Source organism: Anabrus simplex, chromosome 9 (assembly GCF_040414725.1).
Source record: "Anabrus simplex isolate iqAnaSimp1 chromosome 9, ASM4041472v1, whole genome shotgun sequence".
Classification (NCBI taxonomy): Eukaryota; Metazoa; Arthropoda; class Insecta; order Orthoptera; family Tettigoniidae; genus Anabrus; species Anabrus simplex.
In genome coordinates, this window is record NC_090273.1 from 48,485,337 (window position 1) to 48,499,127 (window position 13,791).

Below are 13,791 nucleotides of genomic sequence, written 5' to 3' on the forward strand. Positions count from 1 at the left end.
CGCGTTATGTTTTTACAGCTCTTCTAAGGAATTTAAGAACTTGTTAGTTAAGTAATGTTTCATTTTTTTCATTCAGACTCTTACGTAGTTTATCGTAGGTTTTTAATCATGTGGCACGGGTTTTTCGTATTGAAGAACTCCTACATTTCAACCGACTGTGCCGCGGTTTGACCCTGCAACCTGTAACAGAGAAGTGTGTATATCTGATAAAATCTATCTGTACGATGTGATATAGGCATTTTTTTGCTACATTTCGCTAACTACAACCTAGAAATGAGTCATTTAATCGTTTTCATTTATTCAAGTATTAGCGACGTTGGGTCTCGGAATACCGTACGGCCAGTAGCTATTTACACAGCGAGAGAGCATACAACAGTAGATCAGTGGTTGAAACAGATTCGCCAAGTATTGAGAGATTGCAGCACATAATAATTATGGAGTTAAGCCAAGCCGAGTGGCGCTGGCCTTCTGACACTAACTTGGCAGGTTTTATCTTGGCTCAGTACAGTGGTATTTGAAGGTGCTCAAATACGTCAGACTCGTATCGGTAGATTTACTGGCACGTAAAGGAACTCTTGCGGGGGGAAATTTCGGAACCTCGGCGTCTCCGAAAACTGTCAGAAATAGTTAGTGGGACGTAAAAACAATAACATTATTATTATTATTATTAATTATTATTATTATTACTATTATTATTATTTTTATTATTATTATTATTGCGGAGTTAAGTTTGGTAACAGGATGACAGCTGAGGCTGCAGTGGGGCATTTAACTTCACTACAGAAGAGTACGCCTCAGAAACCTGGACAATAAACAAAAACTCTTTAGAGTATCTTGAGGCCTTCGAAATGTGGTGTTTCCGTACGATCATTAAAGCTTCGTGGATAGAAAAGATCACAAATACTGCACAGGTACTGCACAGAGTGAATCAGAAGATCTGTAATAAAAATGATTCACAAAATACGTCTTCTTGGTAAGGCCACATCTTACGCCATTCTCAGATGATCACATTAATAGTGGAAAAATTCATTAACGGAAAGTGACCTTGAGGAAGACCAAGATATACATATCTCAAGCAAATCCAGGATGATACCAGAATGGGAAACTGCGTAGCAATGAAAAGGACAGTAAAGAACCGAAAACTTGGCGTCATTTTGTGGCAACACACTCGTCTTTGGACGGAATACCCGATGATGATGATGATGATGATGATGATGATAGAAAAGTACATATTTTCTTACTGTTGGCAGTACTTCTTAAATGCAAGCACTATGTGGTTCAGATCGACAGTTAGGGGTGTCCAAGATCTTGATCATGAGAAAGTAGCTTTGATAGCATTCAAATTAAAAATGACAGGCGCATTCACGTTAATTTCAAATTCTTGAATCAGCCTTGCTTTGGGATGGTGCGTTTAATTAGTGTATGGTGCTTTCCTCTCGTGAGTTTTGTCAAGTTCCAATAGTCAGATCATTCCTTGTAGGCATGTAACTTGATTATAAGCAGGAAGTCTGAATGTGGTAGCTGAATCTTTTAATTCACTGTTAATATGAACTCTGTAACCGTGATAACAAAGAGAAAAAAAAGCGTTTGATCCTTATCATGGCGTAAAATTTGAAAGCTGATTGCATAATATTTTATTTAGAACCTAGCTTGAGGTAGATCCTGTTTTGGCCAATTTGCTGGACTTACACTGTGGCAACTCTGAAGGTACACATAAGCAAACTTCTGCCGACAGGATTAGAAGTCTAGAACCGTAAACTATCACGTGCGGAGGCAGGTCAGCTCAGTATTATGGACCAATAAGTTTGTGTCGGATGGGCTCTTGTAAATCCCTGTTAAACACGGTAGTGGATAAAGCATTGCTCTATTTATGGAACCTCAAAGGCAGAAACTACAGTAGTCACTGGAGTTCATATCATGTGCTGTGCCTGGCGAATGACCCTGTTTGAATTTTATTACATCATAAAACTTAGCAAGTAATAAACTGAAGTTACCATCAGGTTTTGCCAACGGCATCAAGTACATCAATAATATTTTATATTTATACTAATATTTTTATATTTATAGCCCTGAACATTCACTTGATATACCAATACATATGTATTCAATAAAATGCTGATGCTGATTCGTTAAGAATATTACCGTATGTTCTCCCATGTTATCCATTCGGTTAATACGAGCAGCAATGACACCGAAATATGCAACCGTGGAGCAATAAGAGTGAATATATACAACAGTAACACAATGTGACTTTGATGGCCTGCAGTGATGATCTGCGCGGTCGGAAGTATTACACCGAGACAAGGCTTACAGGGAGGAAATATTAATGATATACAAGGTATATACTGTCGTGAGTTATACATCCATTTTAAGAGAATGTTGGTGCATAATCCATAAAAGGACTTCCCTTTATCCGAAGTCGTTCCTTTGGTTGTTGTGGTTACTGTACGTTTAGAATAGTATCTTCAAAGAGTGTAGGTGTCTGTGCATTATTAACCTTTCAAATCTTCGCAATAAAAATACTATCTGGCCAGGAATGTATTCAGGTATAGGAAGGCAATACATTCTTCAACTACATAATCATGGATGCAGAGAGGTCGAAACATCTGCAGGCATAGTGTAGTTGCGAAGCAAAAATCACGATACATTTTGATGGGTAGTACATTCCTACCATCAAAGAAACTATTTACAGACAGTGGTCCGTTCATTTTATGAAGAAAATTGGACAGGAGTGGAAGGATAGAAGACATTAATCACTTGCGTCAGAATCGAAGCACAAAAATAAAGACCAGTGAAGTAGAAAAAGAGGCAAGAATCAGAAAAATGACTAGTAAGACAAGGATGCCCCTTCTCTCCGCATTTATTTAATGCGTTCGTTGAGGAAGCTATTCAAATCGCGAAGGAGGAAACAAAGGGAATAAAAATCAATGGTGAAAGAGTACAATGTATCAGTTGCAGACTGGGAAGAAGAATTAAAAGAAATGCTGCAAGTCTTATCAGACACTCTTAAATAATGGAAATTTAAAGTCAACAAAACAAAACGGAAGCAATGGTAGTACGAAAGAATACTAAAGAAATCAAGACCAATGTAAAAATGAATTGGTTCGTGAAGATGTCTATATGCAAAAATTATGTCCCACCAGGAGTTCTTTTACATGCCAGTAAATCTACCTATTTCAAGAACTGTATACTCTATTGAACCGTGATCGAACTTGCCAACATGGGCTCAGAAAGCCAGTGCCATACCACCTGAACCACTCAGATTTATTATAGAGGTTAAGTGTAATGTCAATTAATAATAATAATAATAATAATAATAATAAATATATGTCCCACTAACTACTTTTGCGGTTTTCGGAGACTCTGAAGTGCTCGAATTTTGTCCCGCATGATTGTTTTACTTGCCAGCAAATATTTCGTCACGAAGCTGACGAATTTCAGCATCTTCAAATACGACTGGTCTATGTGAGGCGTTCAGCGCGGCAAGCTTCGCAGAAACATCAGGAAAGATGTTGGCGCGCTGTAAAAATGACTAATCTTACAAGATTTAAATTCAATAGATTTTAAAATATTGATCTTGAACACGGAATTGATGTTTGGGCTATCAGTCCGTAGACAGACTAGTTTGATGCAGCTCTCCATACCACTCTATACTGTGCTAATTTTTTTTTCATTTCTATGTAACTACTACATCCTATATCTACTCGAATTTATTTGTCACATTCACCTCTTGGTCTAACCCTGCCGTTCCCACCACCTACACTTCCCTCAAAAACCAACTGAACAAGTCCTGGAAGAGAAATATCATATAGTTCTATCCTTTCTTGTGGTCAAATTTTATCAAATCATTCTCCTCTCACCAATTCGATTCAGTAATCTCTTAATTTGTGACTCGATCTACCAAACTCACCTTCAGTATCCTTCTGTAACATCACATTTCAAAAGTTCCTATTCTCTTTCTTTCTAAGCTCGTTATTGTCCATGTTTCACTTTCGTATAATGCCACGCTCCGGACGAGAGTCTTCAAAATATAATTCCTATATCAGTTTTCGAAGTGAGCAAATGGCTTTGTTTCTTTTTTTTAAAAAAATGCCCGCCTTGCTTATGTTAGTGTGCACTTTACCTCGCCTTTAATCCTGTCATCGTCATTTGCAATTAATGTTATTGTTTTTAAGTTCCACTCACTATTTTTTATGCCTTTGCTGACAAGGCCAAGTGCTCTCAGTGCACTGTGTCTTCTGGTATGGGCTAGAACAATGTTGTTACTTTCATTAACCTGTCACAGTCTCATCCTTGGCTTTGACAACAAGAAAGTGACCGAGGTATGAGTGATGCTGGTAAAGACATTCCTTATGCAGCCAATCCCTGTTTCGGATGGTGTGAAAATATTGCTCATAGGGTCAGTTGGTGTGTTCATTTTAGTGGGCTTGACAGACCGATATGTAATAGCAACTTCTGGCTCTGTAAGGAAAGCAACGAGAAGCTACCACACTCCTCAATTCCCTAGTACGCCTCTTCATTGTCACCTAGGCCACCTATACCAGTTGATGGTGAAACTGTTGAGGATAAAACAAGCCTCCGGGCTGAGCATTTAACATACATACAACTACATTTTACAGTTTTCGGAGACGCCGAGGTGCCAGAATTTTGTCCCGCAAGAGTTCTTTTTACGTGCCAGTAAATCTACCGACACGAGGATGACGTATTTGAGCACCTTCAAATACCACCGAACTGAGCCAGGATCTAACGTCCCAAGTTGGGGGTCAGAAAACCAGCTCCTCAACTGTCTGTGCCACTCAGCCTGGTAAGATTGGGTCTCCCATTTCATCAGCATTAACAGCTCCTTCTAGTTCCAGAACCTTATCATCTACTTCTCTTCCTTGATACAATTGCTGAATATGTTCCTGCCAACTTCCGGCTTTGTCTTCTTTCACTAAAAATGGTTTTCCATCTGAGATCGTAATGATCGTACACCTAGTTTACCTTTCTCCAAATATTTCCTTGATTTTCTTATCGCCGGGCTGAGTGGCTCAGACGGTTAAGGCGCTGGCCTTCTAACCCCAACTTGGCAGGTTCGATCCTGGCTCAGTCCGGTGGTATTTGAAGGTGCTCAAATACGACAGCCCCGTGTCGGTAGATTTACTGGCACGTAAAAGAACTCCTGCGGGACTAAATTCCGGCACCTCGGCGTCTCCGAAGACCTTGAAAAAGTAGTTAGTGGGACGTAAAGCAAATAACATTAATTATCATTGATTTTCTTATCTACAGCATCTACCTTTCCTACAACCATACAACCTTCAACATCTCTTCACGTCTGTTTCATCCGTTCTTCTTTAGCTGTCCTGCAGTTTCTGTCTGGATCATTCTTCAATCGTCTGTATTCTTGTATGCCCTCCTCAATTTCTGCATTTTTGCACTTTCGCAGTTCATTAATACGATCTAGTATCTGCTGAGTTACCTACTGATTACTTGATCTTTTCTTTCTTCCTACTGTTTCTTTCAGCCTTTCCATTTAATCCTTGTGCAACGTGTTCCTTGAAGCAATCCCTCACACTCTTTTCATTCAATATGTGTACATCACATCTCCTTGCATTCCTTCTTTTCTTCAACTTCAGATAGTATTTCATGACCACCAACTCTGGCCAGAGTCCACCTCTGCTCCTGGAGAGGTCTTGTAATCCGACGCCAGGTTTCTGAATCTCTGCCTTACCACAAAGAAGTCTGTTTGAGGCTTTCCAGTGTCTCCACGTGTTGTTTGGCCACTTATACAGTCGTCGCTTGTGGTGTTTGAACGAAATATTAGAAAGGACTAAATTATGATCGATGCTGACTCTACCAGCTGACTTCCTCTTTCATTCATTTGTCCTAGTCCGAATTCTTCTACTACATGTCTCTTTCTTGGCATACCTCCGCATTTCTGTCTCCCATCACAATTAGATTCTCATCTCCTTTTTACATATTGTACTAAATATTATGTCTTGTCAGTTCCTTCGATTTCTTCATATCCGAATATCCAGTAATCGGGAGATAGTGGGTTCGAGCCCCACTGTCGGCAGCCCTGAAGATGGTTTTTCATGGTTTCACAATTTCACACCAGGCAAATGATGAGGCTGTACCTTAATTAAGGCCACGGCCGCTTCCTTTCAATTCCTATGCCTTTCCTATCCCATCGTCGCCATAAGACCTTTCTGCGTCGGTGCGACGTAAAGGAAATAGCAAAAAAAAAAAAAAAAAAAAAGAAATCTTCATATCCGCTGAACTAGTAGTCGAGTTGTGGTGGGCATTGATTTGATGTCTATCTTTACAACAATAATCCGCTCATTATGCTGTCATAATAGATTATCCAATGCCCTACTTTCTTATTCATTATGGGAACAACTCCTGCATTTTCCCTGTTCAATTTTGTGTTAAAAATTCTGTAGTCGCGCGCCCAAAAATCCTGCTCTTTCTGCCAAGGTACTTCAGGTCGTATCAGGAGCCACAGTATGAAACTGGTAGCGAGATTTGTAGAGGGCCAGTTTTGCAAAAGACTGGAGACCGAGATTACAGAACACCAACTGGGGTTCTTGAAAGGCCGAGTTTCAGAAACTCCTCCCCCAATTACGTTTTAATTGACCTTGAAAGTGCTTATTATTGAATTCGAAGGATTCTTATCTGGGAAAGTCTCAAGAAACAAACAGCCACATCGTGAGGTTGCAGTCATTCAATATACTAAGAGGGGCAGCAGGACGAGAGTGAGAAACGCAGCTAGACTGAGCAAACCGTTCAGCGTCCGAGATGGCCTCCAAAAGGGGTCAGCCGTGTCACCTTTCCTTTTGAACCTCGTTATGGACACAGTGGCCCGTTGAAACCAGGGTAAACACGTTTACTCTTTGCAGATGACATCGTGCTTATCTCAAAGACCAGAGAGAAGCCCAGGAAACTAAAGAAGTGGGTGAAAGCATTTGAACATTAAGGTCTGAAAGTTAATTAAAGTAAAACGGTGTATATGGGATGGAACAGGTTAGAGGATGGCACAGTTGACCTTGTTAAAGCTGGGAAGTTCAAGTAACTTGGGAGTGCGCTCAGCTAGAATGGCGGATGCGAGTACGCTGTCAAAGCAAGAATCCAGGTAATTAGAACCAAATTTCGATTATATGTCAGGAGTGCTTGCGGTCAGAAATTTGTCAAAGAAACAATAGAGCATGGTTTACACGGAAGTTGTAAGACCAAGCACGATGTACGACTCGGAGTGATGGACGTTAAGAAATAAGGGAGAGAAGATGCTTCTCATGAGAATAGTTAGGAGGATAGCAGAAGGAATGAGAGCATTCGGGCAGAAATGGAATCTGCAATCCTTATCAACATGGCTAGAGAGAGAAGACTCTTCTGGTAAGGCCACGTGCAAAGAAGGGAAGGAGGGCAGTAGAATAAAGGAGGAGGAGAGGGAAGGAGGGCAGTAGAGTAAAGGACGAGGAGAGGGAAGAAGGAGGAGGGCGCGGAAGACCGAAACTGACCTTGGACAGCGAAGAAAGTCTTAAACTTCATCATCAAATTTAAAGCAACTGCTAAATGGGTAGAAGAAACAAGAAAGGACGTGGAGTAATTTGGCATTAATCCAAAAGAAATCTTTAATAAAGATAAGTTTCGAACTAAAATTGATAAATTCAAGGGGTTCCAGGAAATCAAAGTGAAAAGTCCAAGAACATATTATGGTCAGAGGAGAGTAAGATGAACCACAGCGAAATGATGAGGAAATTCTGGGAGAAGTAAATAGGACTAACCAGCAAGTCAATTGTTTACCCAGGTCCAAAAGTAGGCCAAAATCGAAGAAATAATAATAATAATAATAATAATAATAATAATAATAATAATAATAATAATAATAATAATAATAATAATAATAATAATAATAGGAAGTCTCTTGTTATGTCCTGTGATATTTTCAGCAGTTTCCATTTCTGAAATTATAATTACTCAGCAGAATTTTGCGGCCGTTTCCTCGCCGTTTGAAAGTGAAGTGAACAGAAAAGAAAATGTTCATAATGATTTTATTTTATATTCAGATTAATTTTTGGTATTATTAGCAAACAAAAATGCTTACGTTTGTAAAATGTTACTGAGTTTTCCCATCTTGTGTACCATTATTCCACCTGTGTTCAAACATACTGCGCGTTGTGCATTCAAAGAGCTTGCCATCTCACAGTACACAGTAGCGTGCGCGATTGATAAAACCAACAGCAGCATAGTGTTGACGGTTCTGATCGAGGCCCGGGCCGACAGTAATAGCATCAACAATGCAAATAGTGATTGTATACCCAGCCATGGAGACAGATCAAATACGCCTCTAATGCTATTTATTCTCAATTGTAACTATACATACATAGGTTGGAATAAAAATCGTGCTCTCTTTCAGAGTAAACAGATTACCCTGCACATAATGCAGTAAATTTAATCTCTTTCAAATTAATTGGAGGTAATTATTTTTTCGTGTTATCTCTATAGTTTATTTGGTAACGGATATCGATAACAAGAGAGATATTAAATTTGGTACCTTTCTCTAACTAGGCAATCGTGTAAATTGACAGAATGATTTACCGAATTCTGGTGTTCTCTCAGCAATAATATGTAACTTACTGAATGAAAGTAAGTTTCAAAGATCATCGCATAGCTCAGATTTATACGGATGTTTTCTTAATCAGATCTTCCTCTCCTCAGGATCGCACAATAGCTCAGATTGTTGGACAGTTAACCCACTCGCACCAGAACAATGATTGATGACTGAAGGTCTAGGTCTCTTCAAATGAATCCAAATCATCATCAACAATAATATCAATAATAGTATGAGAACTTAGTAAATGCTACTCTGATTTAAATTGTTAGTAGCAGTAATAGTACTCTTTGTTCGTATCGGCCTACTAAGGACCAAGTTATTTCAGCTGTCGTCTCTGGGCTTTGATCTTTGCCCGGTGCTCCTTAATTCGTTGCCGGTGTTGCTCTCTTCTTTCCTTCGTCCACGTCTTTCTCGTTCTCAACTTTAGCCTTTCTGGAAAATCTTGGCGGTCTTTTAGTCTCCTCCTGAGTGGGTTGCGTTCTTATATATCTTCATAGGTAATTCCCATCTCCCGAAGGTCCCTTTCCACATCTTTGAAACAGGTTGGCTGGGTCTTCCTATCTTTAAAAATAGGTAAAGATCAGGTTCAATAATCGTGTTGATTTTATTCTTAGCAAATGGCCAAAAAATTCAATTCTCCTTCTGCGCACAATATCAGACATCATCTGCACATGAGTATACAGCTCATGGTTATGCCGACGTCTATATTCATCTATGTCTTTTATTATTATTATTATTATTATTATTATTATTATTATTATTATTATTATTGTTATTATGCTATTTGCTTTACGTCGCACTGACACAGATAGGTCTTATGGCGACGATGGGATAGGAAAGGCCTAGGAGTTGGAAGGAAGCGGCCGTGGCCTTAAATATGGTACAGCCCCGGCATTTGCCTGGTGTGAAAATGGGAAACCACGGAAAACCAACTTCAAGGCTGCCGACATTGGGACTCGAACCCACTATCTCCCGATGACTGGATACTGGCCGCACTTAAGCGACTGCAGCTATCGAGCTCGGTATTATTATTATTAAGCGTAGGACTCTTCAATATATTGCTTTCATATTAAAATAACTACAACTTAAAACTTAAATGTTTGTACATATTCAGTTCCCCGAAGTGTTAAAGAGGAAGCATTTAGGGTCTTCTGCGTAAACATACAGTATATAGAACTCTCCTAAGTAGTGTTCTGAACGGTCTGTCTGTCTGTCTGTCTGTCTGTCTGTCTGTCTGTCTGTCTGTCTGTCTGTCTGTCTGTCTGTCTGTCTGTCTGTCTGTCTGTCTGTCTGTCTGTCTGTCTGTCTGTCTGTCTGTCTGTCTGTCTGTCTGTCTGTCTGTCAGCCCCACATTCACACTACGGAAAAGGAATTGTCTTCCATTTGAACAGGAGGTCTCCATATAAGAGATTTTTAGTACTTACGTGGTTAAGTGTTGATCAGATTGTTCTAGGTAGATCAAAACCTGAAACATGTTCTGTGATGCAAGGTACGTCACGGAATTCCAAAGATGAGAATATTCGCCATTCCTGGGACCATTGTTTGCTCAGGTTGACATTGCTGGCGATAAGGTTTATAATAATTCGAAGTAGCGCCTCTAACATAATCTGCCAGCATGTATGCCGTTGAGATTTTCATGCATGGCCAGTTGTCGATTGTGAAGTATCTTACTATATTCTCGAATAAGAGCACTTCATCTGGGAAGATGTGATGGAAGGATGTAGCTTAGGATAGTAAGCAAATATAGAGGAATGCTCTGTATAGTCCTGTGATCAAACGCATTGAGTTATTCATCTGGATATCAGTCTTCTTCACACAAGAGCTGTTTTGCCAAAGAGGCGCAGGGTACCCGCTGCAGAATACACAAGTCCAAGGGCCGACCAGCGTGGAGTTGTGACATTTGAACCCCATGTTGTTCCACACAGTTTCCGGAAGATGATGTTTTAGAATGTCACAAAAAAAACGACAGTTTAAAGTCTAAAACATACTTACAGTAGGGGAATACCCACTATATTTGCAGTAACTGTTATATAACTTCACTGCGGTTTTATCCCAGCAGCAGCAAAAGGGCTATTTGGCTTTTTACATACTCTAAACATCTTCTATTCTGACGGTAAATGTTGTTAATTGTGCAGAGGATCCCTTTGATGGTAGTATCAAGAATCTTTAGTACTTACCCTGGTATACTCTTTGGAAGACAGGCTCATTTAATATGAGTACTTCTAGAGTAATTATTACTTTCAAGTAGAATACGGGCGAGTTGGCCATGCGGTTAGGGACACACATCTGTGAGCTTGCAACCGGGAGATAGTGGGTTCGAACTCCACTGTCGGTAGCCCTGAAGATGGTTTTCCGTGGTTTCCCGTTTTTACACCAGGAAAATGCAGGGGCTGTACCAGAGATGGCCAAGGCCGCTTCCTTCCCATTTCTAGGCCATTCCTATCCCATCGTCGCCATAAGAGCTATCTGTGTCGGTGCGACGTAAAGCAAATATATATATAATCAAGTAATATTATTTGCAGTAGGAGCCTCCGTGGCTCAGGCGGCAGCGCGCCGGCCTCTCACCGCTGGGTTCCGTGGTTCAAATCCCGGCCACTCCTTGTGTGATTTGTGCTGGACAAAGCGGAGGCGGGACAGGTTTTTTCCCGGGTACTCCGGTTTTCCCTGTCATCTTTCATTCCAGCAACACTCTCCATTATCATTTCATTTCATCTGTCGTTCATTAATCATTGCCCCAGAGGAGTGCGACAGGCTTCGGCAGCCGGCACAATTCCTATCCGCGCCGCTAGATGGGGGCTTTATTCATTCCATCCCTGACTCGGTAAAATGACTGGAAACAGGCTGTGGATTTTCATTCATTATTTGCAGTGTTCTTCGCAATGAATTCACGAACCGCTGCGGAAGTAGCGGAATTACCAGGATTATTGCGGATTTAATCGAAGTTTCGCAATCACATGCACGAGAATTAATTGAAAATGCGTCCGGCTCCGTGGCTAAGTAGTTAGCATGCTGGCCTTTGGTCCAGGGATTCCCAGGTTCGATTCCCGGCTGAGTCAGGGTTTTAAATCTTCGTTGGTTAATTCCAATGACTCAGGGACCGGGTGTGTGTGTGTCCCGTCTTCATCATTAGAATTTATCGTAGGTAGGGCCCCATCCTCACACACGCGCAAGTCGCCTAAACGGTGTCAGCTCGAAAGATCTGCCCAGACCTCTTCGTAGGCCACACGCCATTATTAATTGAAAATACAAACTATGATATTATTTCTAAGAGCTTAATAAATTTAATGTAAATAACAGTTGTTCCAGTACATAAGCCGGCCCTGTGGTGTAGGAGTAGCGTGGCTGCATCTTACCCGGCTACCCCGGGTTCGATTCCCGGCCAGGTCACCAGGTCAGGGATTTTTACCTTAGTCGGAGGACTGGTTCGAAGTCCACTCAGCCTACTACTTGATTACAATTGAGAAGCTATCTCACGGTAAGGTGGCAGCCTCGGTCTAGAAAACCAAGAATAACGGCCGAGAGGATTCGTCGTACTGACTACACGACACTTCGTAACCTGCAGGCCATCGGACTGAGCAGCGGTCGCTTGGTACGCCATGGTCCTTCGGAGCTGTTGCACCATGAGGTTTGGTTCGTGTTCCAGTGCATATATTTTTTCCTAGTCATTCTCAAAATGTTTCATAATTCAAGTTTTCTTTAATATTGCAGGCTTATCAGAATTCCCCCCTCCCTACATGAATTCTTAGTGAGATACAACTACCAACATTCGCAGCTAAACTGGCACGTCTTCTTACAAATGGAACCATAGTTTTAAGATACAAATCTTCACAGTTCTGAATTTCACAGTGCCTATTAATCGTGCCTGTTTCATCTATATTATTTCAAAAATAATGCTAAGTACAATTTTAGGAGTTTTGAGTTCAAGTACGGAAGACAGACGTTGTCTTCAGAGAGTTTATGCCGGATAATTCTGGGCATTATGACTCGCATTGTGCGCACCTGAAGGGGACTCGCTGGCTGCCAATAACTCCTGCTTTTATCCTCTAACGCAAAAAATGAACTTTGAAAAGCAGCAGAAGGGGAGTAAAAATATGATGAAGTACTCAGCGTGGAAGGGAAGGGAACTTGTAAGAAGGGAGCAGCATGTGGAGAGAGGGTTGTAACGTGGAAAACATGAAATTATGAATTAAGGAAGGCGTAGGGTGATGTTAAAATATCCCTTGCCACTAATTGCGGACCAACCCGCGGGACAAATACGTTATTTTTCACCGTTCAGTAATTTAAAGACCGCAGTGTCCCTTTCCGTCCACTAACATTATGTGCAAAAAGGGAAAAGTTTCCTGCAAGGAAACAATGCTCGCGTATTTTGTTCAGGGATATGAATGCATATTTTAATTGCGGCACGCCATTAACTTTGAAGAAATGTCCCCTTTTAAAATGGTTATTAGATAGAAAGCGGCGTTCCTTTAATCAAGCAGACCTGTAAGTTGAAACCTCATTGCCTTCAACATACTTTGCTGTCGTAGAAATTCACATTTCTGGGAACAGTTAAAAATGTGTTGGAAGCTGGTTATATGGTGCTGATGTTCAGCCTCTAGCGCCAATGATTTCGGTCCAAACCTTAACGGTCAGTAGGCATTTGAGGTGGGTTGAATCTGTTCTTTGTCCCGTTCAAATGGGAACAGACCTCGTTTCTGAATATAATATTAGCTCCATGGTTCCGCGATGTCGAGGTCTTCCTTCAAACCACGCGTAGAATTCCCTCCTCACGTCTATTAGCGTCATGATCGTTTTTGCACAAAATTCATATAATAGGGATGGAAAGATTTGGAGAAGCCCGATTCATACTACCCTTCTCCTCCATATTACTTGTTACATACCGTGTTGGACTACCAGTTTCGCCAGTACCTGAGCTGTTTTTGACTTCCTTGTTGTTGATATACGTTGCCGTCCTGAATGCGGTCTCTCGTGAGTGCCACCTCTGACGTCCCATGCATGCCCAGCAGAGGATATTTTGTGGTTTAGGATCAAGTGGATGCTGCTTGCGATAATATTTTGTCATTTCACACTGACTTAAGGGGCCCATTCACAGTCGAGCGGGTTGGCGAGCCCGTCCGTGACCTTGGTCGCACTGACCAGCTCGAAGGTGTATGGGGGGTTGTTGAGGGTTGGGCTCGAGGTTGGGTCCGTGTTGGCGG